The sequence below is a fragment of the Toxotes jaculatrix genome, chromosome 16, assembly GCF_017976425.1.
Source record: "Toxotes jaculatrix isolate fToxJac2 chromosome 16, fToxJac2.pri, whole genome shotgun sequence".
NCBI classification, from domain to species: domain Eukaryota; kingdom Metazoa; phylum Chordata; class Actinopteri; family Toxotidae; genus Toxotes; species Toxotes jaculatrix.
This window is the reverse complement of record NC_054409.1, coordinates 399,137-408,272: the sequence shown is the minus strand read 5'-3', so window position 1 is coordinate 408,272 and position 9,136 is coordinate 399,137. Positions and strand designations below refer to the sequence as shown.

At 42.5% G+C, this 9,136-nt stretch overlaps 1 long non-coding RNA gene and 1 other non-coding gene across 2 annotated transcripts; both read left to right on the top strand.

The window, feature by feature from the left end:
- Positions 1 to 1,523: 1,523 nt before the first annotated feature.
- LOC121196717 lies at positions 1,524 to 1,634 on the top strand. The gene has a single exon (XR_005896148.1). It is a non-coding gene; the product is annotated as a U5 spliceosomal RNA (small nuclear RNA).
- Positions 1,635 to 7,410: 5,776 nt separating this feature from the next.
- Positions 7,411 to 7,879, top strand: LOC121195368. Its single transcript, XR_005895463.1, has 3 exons — positions 7,411 to 7,456; positions 7,569 to 7,709; positions 7,824 to 7,879. It is a non-coding gene; the product is annotated as an uncharacterized LOC121195368 (long non-coding RNA).
- Positions 7,880 to 9,136: the final 1,257 nt, after the last annotated feature.

Here is a 9,136-nt window from a genome sequence, read left to right as displayed (position 1 = left end):
GCCGAGGTGTTTTGGGTGGGCTCAGACTGGGTCACTCTGCCATGCAGGTCACTATGATTATACTTTTGTGACCCTTGAGTCATCATGTTTACTCCCACCACTTTCGGACAGGTTTCGCCCCCGTGTGGGATTGGATTTGTTCAATGTTTAGTATCTGGGGGTTGTTCTCTCTTATTGCCACATTTGAGTAAGTGAATCTAGCCTCATGATAGGATTTTCCTTCCCTTGTGTGTTTTTGTTTAAATTTTGTTGTTGTTGTTTGGAGGCAGCCCTCACTCTTATTTCTCTTTTCTATAGAGGATCTCCTCATCCTGTTGACTGGTCATCATCTTCAAATGAAGGTGACTGCGACCTTTGTTCCCTATCCTGTCCACGCCAGAGGGAGTGCTGAGGGGCCGCCGGGCGGGAGGCTGGCTGGGATTTTGGATTATCTCCCCAGTAGGGAGACACACAATAGGCGAGAGGGTCAGTGGGGGAGGAGCATCTCTTAATCTCTCTGTAGAGATAATTTCATCTATTCTCTCCCCCACAGGTGTTGACTGGGAATTTCTCAAGCCAATCTGATTCAGACTGTTTCTGTTACTAGGTGGTTCACCGTCACCTAATTGTTGTGCTTCTGTTGGCGTCTCCCCACCCCCTGTCTGCTCACCCATCACGTTGAGCTGAAATAGTGGCACTCCCTGTGGCTCAGGCGGGAGCGGGAACTCCTCCCTGTCCTCCAGACCTGGGTTGGATGGAGTGTCTCCCGGAGACTCCACAGAAGATGGAGGCAGCGAGTCCGAGATATGGGAGGGCTCCGAGTGGCACTCCAGAAAAGCACGAGCAGTTTCAATTGTTGACTGGGTCAATCTGGTTTTATACCGCTTTTTTGCCCAGCCGGTTGCGATTTGAAATGCTGTCTCGTTGAGGGGTAACTGATTGTATTCTATTAGGATTTTGAGATGTCTGAGCATACCCTTTGGTGGAGTTTGGGTGAAGATAGCCTTATCAATGATAGTCTTGTGATGAATGGCTTGAATCCTCCCCGGATCCCAAGTTGATTCTTCTCTCCAGGATCCCCTTACCCTAACCCTATGGTTAGGGTAAGGGCTAGGGAATGCATTGTGTCAGCAAGTGTCCTCACAAAGATATAAGTACCAGTATGTGTGTGTGAGTGTGTGTGTGTTTGTCCTTTGATGCCTTTGACGTATCAACATTCTACAGTCTGATGTCAGAGGCTGCAGTAAGTGGACACACAGCCAGAGACAAGTTCAGAAGTCAAACAGGAGCAGAGACAGTTGGACTGGACAGGACTTGCTCATGATTTAGGAAGAAAGAAGCACTCAGATATTTCTGCACAATTATTGACAAGGAAGGGAGGAGCTACTGCTGTTACAAGGACAAGAGGAAACTACAGGAAAGTCCAGATCAGCTCAATCAGGGGAGGCTGGGATTTAGCACGCGGCAAGCCAAGGGAGGCGTACCACGACGGTGGTTGCTGGGACGACTAGGGTCCTCAGCTGCTCTCTGAGACAGGCCTGTTCTGACTCTTGTTTCTCTTCATAACGCACAAGTCTTTCGCCTTTTACTAAAGACTTCCGTGGAGAGGAACACCAATGAGTTGAAGTTATTTTTGGCTTGGCCTTATGGCTGAGCTTCTTGAGTTGGTGAAAAGTCAAACATCTTTATAGAGCGCCACAAGTGTGAGCTTGTGGTTTAAACACACACACACACACACACACACATATACAGACAGACAGACAGACAGATAGATAGATAGATAGATAGATAGACACACTTCATGAATTCATGACACTTCACATCATCAACATGAGCAGAGATGGAAACATCAAAGGACACACACACACACATACTGGTACTTATGTCTTTGTGAGGACACTTGCTGACATAATGCATTCCCTAGCCCTTACCCTAACCCTAACCAAAACCCAATTCTAACCCTGAAACCAAGTCTTAACCCTCAAACAGCAACATGAACACAGATGGAAACACTGCAGAGCTGCTTTGGATGGTTTAACAGGTAGAGATCATCAAATAATGGAATGACCTGATACCTTCATCTGTATCCATAAACACATGGAGGAAATCTCCCAAACACAAACCACAATGTGATTCACAGTTAACAAACACACTTGCATGTAAACTCTCACACCAGCATAAAAATAAGTCATTGTTTTAGGATCTGAAGAAGAAGATCCAGGTTGAAGGAGATCAGGAGACAGGAGCCCCACAACAGAAGAGAGAGAAAAGCCAACAGGAGAACACTGTTTCTTTTACAGGCTGTTGGTATAAGATTTGAAGGAGAACAGGATTAAAATGCAGAGAAATACTGAGGCAAGCTGGATGAGTGAGGTGGGTCATTAATGGATGAAATGGAGGCCAAGAATTCATCAATACAGAAGATTAAACATGAGGGAAGCTAAAATACAAAACCAGGAACTAAACAGATTCTACACTGCAGGGAAAGCCAGGCATGGCTTCAGCCTGTGTTTCATCTGTTCGTGTGTTGTTGTGTAATTTGTGGAAATGTTTATAAGAGCTGTATATCCAGTATTGAATGCTGTGAAGTGGTTGAGGCCGTGTAGGATTTAACACTATTTGGTCATAACTGTCAGGAAGCTTTGTTACAGTCAACAATACTGTAATGTGAGAACACACATCTGTTCAGTTAATGTGGTACTACTTTACCTGTTAACCCCTGTGTTCACAGCCATGCTAACAATAAATATGCTGCTAACTTTAAACATTTATTTATTGGTCACTTTTTAAATAGTTTGACAGCAACATGAATTTCCCTGTTTTATAAAAGCAAATTCTTTTCTCACTGAAGCAATAATTGTGTGTTTATTCAATAAGAGTATCTGTGTTTGTTGAAGGTAGAAATACATGGCACTGGAGGAAGAATTTCATTTCAGTAAAGTCAACAACGGTAGTTTCAGGTTGAGCAAATTAAAAAATCTCTTGCATTATGTTGCCTTATAAATTTGAGTTTTCTCAACATTTTAGTTTTTACAGTGTACCAACGCCCCTGCCTTGACCTGCTCAGCTTCCCTACTCTCACCCCTACCCTCAACACTCAGATTCTGGTTCCTACCTCTGCTTCACAAAGACTCTGTGGCTCATGTCCCCTTGAGTGACTCTTTGTTTGGATTCTTTGTTCCGTGGTTTATTTGTTTGGATTTGGACATTTCCTGTTTTACTGTGAAATTACTTACCTAGTGTGTTGGTGTTTTACTCTCTGTCTTTATGTCTTTTTCCCTCTTCTGTGATTGTCTGTCCCGCCCTGATGTCCTTCACTTGTTACACAGTTCCCTTCATTCCTCTGAGTTTCCTCATGCCTCTGCTTAGTTCCTGTTCATGTTTTGGTTTTGCCTCTTGTTCTGATTCAGAGAGTTGTTGTCTAGTGGTGTTCCTGCCAGTCATCATGGTCTGCTCATCTACTTGCAAACCTGCTGTTCTGTTATTAAAATATCTTCACTTTACCATCCTGGAGTCAGCATTTGGGTCCAACCTAACTGATCCATTACACATATGTGGCTGTGATCCCAGGCAGATTCTGACTCTGATCACAAAAAGAGTTATTGTAACTCAAATATGCAGTCAGCTCTGCTCCAAACTTCATGTTTGATGATAGTCCTGGCCTGAAGACACCTATAGGCCAGTATCCAGTTATAGTCATAGCACCATTTACTGGCAACAGGAATTGTCATGTTTTATACTTTGATGTACTCGTCCTAGCAGGTTGACCAGATCCATTTAAACACTAGGACAGAAAAGCACATTGATTATTCTACATTGTAAAGCTTGTCTGAAGTCACAATAACAGGGGCCCCATTATGGTCTATCTGCACACACATCTGCCATCATTAAAGATACAAATATGAAACTGGTGGAAACAGTAAGTGATATTTATCTCATGGGTTCTGTCTCAGACAGTCATACAAATTCAGAGCCATGTAATATGACCTGTTATTATTACTGTTACTAGGACTTGAAAACCAATGGGTGGAACAAAAGGTGTCAAAGAATCACTCTGATAAGTAGGACTTAAATCAGCTTAGTGAAGTTCCTTTGATGCCAATTAATAGTTTCAGTCTCTGATGATCAGTGGTGTCAAATGCAACATTAAGATATGACAAGTACAGAGACAAGTTCTTTGTCTGATGTACTTAAAAGGTCATTTATAACCTCAGAGTTATTTTTAATCAAGACTTGTCCTTTAACTCCCTCATCAAAGAAACTTCAAGGAAACTTTTTTTCACCTCCTTAATGTGACAACAATCAGAAACATCCTGTCTCAGAATGATGCAGAAAAACTGCTCCATGCTTTTGTTACCTCTAGGCTGGACTATTGCAATTCTATTGTTATCTATTATAATCTAAAGACTCTCCAGCTGATTCTAAATGTTGCAGTGTGAGTACTGACAGGAACAAGGAAAAGAGTGTCAGTGTGGTGTGTTCAGAGTTGTAGTTACTGACAGGGACCACTGGAGGGCAGTGATCATGGTAGTTTCTCTGTGAACAGTCCAGTTCCATCCACATTAATGTGAAGCCTGAATGTTTGTGTTGAAGACATCACTGTTGATAAGATAAGATAAACCTTTAATAGTCCCACAATGGGGAAATTGCACTGTTACAGCAGCAGAAAAAACACTCAGGATTTACACAATAATACACAATAATAATAAATACTATAAACAGTAAACCGTATGAAAAAAGAAGAAGAAGAAGGCTGCACATATAGCACCAGTTTTTAAGTCCAGAACAGAGTATGTGTGCAAGTGGTTTGTGTGCATGTGGTTTGCTCAGCACAGCTGGTTGTACAGTCTAACAGCCGCAGGAAGGAAGGACCTGCGATAACGCTCCTTCACTGTCTTGGGGTGAAGCAGCCTCTCACTGAAGGAGCTGCTCAGTGCAGTCAGTGTGTCCTGCATGGGGTGGGACTCATTCACCATCATTGATGATAGCTTTAGCTACCATCCTCCTCTCTCCCACCACCTGCTCTGGGTCAAGGGAGCAACCCAGGACTGAGCTGGCCTTCCTGATCAGTTTGTCCAGTCTCTTCCTGTCCGCCGGAGAGATGCTGCTGCTCCAGCAGACCACACCATAGAAAACGGCTGATGCCACAACAGAGTCAAAGAAGGACCTGAGGAGCGCCCCCTGCACTCCAAAGGACCTGAGTCTCCTAAGAAGGTAGAGCCTGCTCTGACCCTTCTTGTATAGGGCATTAGTGTTATCAGTCCAGTCCAGTTTATTGTTCAGGTGAACACCCAGGTACCTGTAAGAGACACCCAGGTACCTGTAAGAGACACCCAGGTACCTGTAAGAGAAATGGAGAATTTAGTTCCATTGGAGCTCAGCTGATTCAACTGATCAATATAATGAAAACATCAAACAGCAGCAGAGTGTTTGTGTGTTCACACTGGGAGTCATGAGGAGGTTTCATGTCTTAATAACACTTCAGCATGTGAACTTCAGTCTGACCGAGACTCAGTCCAACCAGTCACACATATTTGCATAGTGGACAGACGACACACCCACACACACACACACACACACACCTCCCTGGCCAAAGCCTTGCAGTTTACTTTCATTTTGACCAAACCTTGTGGAACAGATGATTTTCTCCATCTGAAGGTAAATGTCAGCAGTTTGAATGTTTTACTCATCAACACTCTTGTTACCTGGGATTTCTGACCTTTGAGTTATTGAGGGTTTTTTTCGGGGGGGTTTTTTTGTGTGTGTTTGTCAGTCAAAGTGCGCGCACCCTCACACAAGAAGCTGAGGAAAAAGAAGCTTGAACTGAAGAACTAAGAGCCTTTCCTACAATGACAGGAGAGAGGTGCAGAGGGATGAAGTTCATGGGAATAACTGAGTAAGTGGAGCTCTTGATTGGTTTGATTTGTCTTCATTAAAGGGACATGGTTTTCTCTAGTTTGTGTAAAATGTTGACAATGACGTCACTAGTTCTTCTGGTTATTTTAGCTGGAGAAACTGCTTTATTACCAGTGTTTTACAGTTGGATGGAGTGTGTTTAAATCAGGAGGAGGTTTGAAACAGTCGTCATCTCAAACTGAAATATCAGCTTGGAAACTTGAGACGAGTAAAGATGGCCGTCTATTCATGAAACTTTTATGTGTGTAAGCAGGAAAAGAAACTGTGAGGAGTCTACAAGTCAGATTAGTGAAAATGTTAAAGTCCTGATGAAAAGTACATCAATATCAAAAGTACATAATATCGTCTGTAAAGTACTTTACAGACGATATTGAACCATGGTGAAATTACAGGATATGGTCATGGACCTCCTTCTCAGAGCAGGAGGAGCAGCTGAGATTTCTACAGAGGAAATGATGGAGATGATGATTCATGTAAAACATTTGAAGTTAAGGTTTTAGTCTCTTGGAGATACAGAATGTTCACTGAATAAAAGCTTTGTCACACTTTTGGATCCAAGCAGATAAAAACATTTTTCAAGTTGACCAACTAAATCGCCACAGTAACTGCAACTGTAACTACATTTTCTCTGTCTGAAGGTAAATGTCAGCAGTTTTAATGTTTTATACATGAGCACCACCTGTTGTTACCTGAGTTTTCTGACGTTCATGTTTTTGTGGGGTTGTCGTGGAGATGTTGTTAAACCTGGAGTTACTGTGCCAAACCCAAATCCTGCTTCGTAGTACAGGCCTCAGGCCTCTGGTCCTCCTCCAACAGGAACTAGGTTCTTTATGTAAAATTGTACTTAAATGTGATCAATGATTAAATTAAAGAGATTTCATTTTAAAAAAGTTTTAAAATTATTGTAAAGGCTGTATTGAAATTGTCTGTCTTTTATTTTGAAAAGCATGTGCAAGTTGTTTGGAATCTAATACTTTAGTAGTGAAAAGTAACTCAGTACTTTGATTGCAGTGCTGCACTGAAACTCCAGTGTTTCCATTTTCTGCTTCTTTATACTTTGACTTCACAACTTTTCAGAGGGAAATATTTCACTGTTTTACTACATTTATTTCACAGCTACAGTTACTTTTCAGATTAAGATCTAAAAAAAACCCCAAATGAGTCTGTTCTGCATGATCAGCACTTTTACTTTTGACAGTTTAAGTATATTTTACTGATTACACTCGTGTACTTTTACTCAAGTGAAATTAGAAAGCAGGATTTTTAGATTGTGTCGGATAAAACCAGTGGATCTCAGTCTGTGTGTCAGTCAATAGAAATGCTCGTCCCTGGATCCTGTGTGTACTGCTCTGCACTTCACTGCAGCTTCATGACCCCATCTAGTGGACTGACAGTGGAAGTATGATTTGTGTTTTCTTTCCAGATGAAGGTAGAAAGTGTGTGTGAGCTGATGTGGATGTGAATTCAGCATCATGAATCAGTGTGAGGACAGAGAGGAGGGAGCCCCTCCCCCTAAAAGCAGTCTGTGTGGGGACCATGAGATCCAGACCAAAGCTCAGAGGTGAGATGAGGATCTCTAACTGTCCATGACTCTTCTCCATGTCAGAGCTCAGCACTCACATCACTGCACCATCATTATTCACACTCAAAGCTCTGTGTGTGTTGTGTTGAAGGCCAGAGCAGCAGCACACACCAGACTCTGCTGGACCTGGACCTGAACATGGACCTGAGCCCAGCTGTGTGTCCATGAAGAGTGACACGTCAAAGGATGAGCCCCTTTATTTCAAAGAACAGCCTCCCTCTGCTGCAAAGAAGTGAGCTGCAACTGAAAACATGTTTTCGTCTTTACTATGAGAACACTGTATGATTAATAGATATGTTGTCCCTGTCCCCATGTCCCTGATGGTCCTAATCTCTGTGTCCACCAGGATCCATCAGAGACCAAACTTCCCTGTACCCGAGTTCAGCTGTGTGTCCATAAAGAGTGACAGGTCAAAGGATATCCCCCCTGATTTCAAAGGACAGCCTCCCTCTACTGCAAAGAAGTGAGCTGCAGCTGAGTTTAAAATGTATCAGACAGCTGTCCTGTATAACTGGTCTTCTATGAAAGATGAAGTGATTGTGTTTTGTCTCCAGGCTTCATGAATGACAGTATATGAACATGATCAGGCTGAAACACAGGCTTTAGTGGCAAAGTTGATGTTTCTCTTTTCAAGAAAAGCACTTCTTATGTTCTTATGTGTGTCATTCAGATCAGAACTAAAACTCCCTGTAACTCAGCACCTATCCAGTTCCAGTGTTTGTGTTAGTGTCCTGTAGCAGAGGTGAGACTTCTGTCAAACCCAGTGTGAGTCCTTAAAAGTCATCATTTAAAAGGTGGACTTGTTGTTATGACTCTTGGTCATGAGGTACAGAATTGATTGCTTGTTTCCTCTCATTGAGAATGTCACAGCACAGTAGTGTTTGCTTTAATCAGGACAGTCACCACAGAACATAAAAGCAGCTGTTGTTTGTGTACAAAGCATAAAACACTCACAGATGCTGCAAACATAATGTGAGCTAATTCTTCATGATTCCTCCACAGAGTGGACCAGGAGAGCTCAGAGGTTCCCAGTGCTCAGTCTGCCCAGCAGCATCAAACACACCTGGACTCCATATTTATGGTCTGTACATGGACAACAACTACTTTGACATCTGTTGTGTTGACAATAATCTCCATGCTGCACTTTTTAGAGCAGTGGATTGTCAGTGTGTCCAACATGGATCTGATGTTTGGCTCCATGGTTTTACTTTGATTGTGTCATTCATATAGTTTTCTGTTCCAGCTGCTGGAGGAGAACATTGTCACTTTTGTGAAGAAGGAGCTGAAGAATATCCAGAAGGTTGTGAGTCCAGATTACCCAGAATGCTCAGAGAGTCAGAGGGAGGATGAGGAGGTGTTGGACGCTGAGGATGAAGAGCAGAGGAGGAGCAGCGGAGAGGCTTTTGTGAAGATCACAGTGAACTTCCTGAGGAGAATGAAGCAGGAGGAGCTTGCTGACTGTCTGCACAGCAGTAAGAGGATTTCTCTAAAGATTCAACATGATGGACAAACGGGACATTTACTAATGTCTCAAGACATGGAGGGACATATTTTCATGTGTGTTCTTTAGGGGAAAGAACAAGTCATGTTTTCTTTATGAATCAGTCATTGATGTTGTTTCTTGTTTGTTCATTCAGGACATATTGCTGCAGTTTGTCA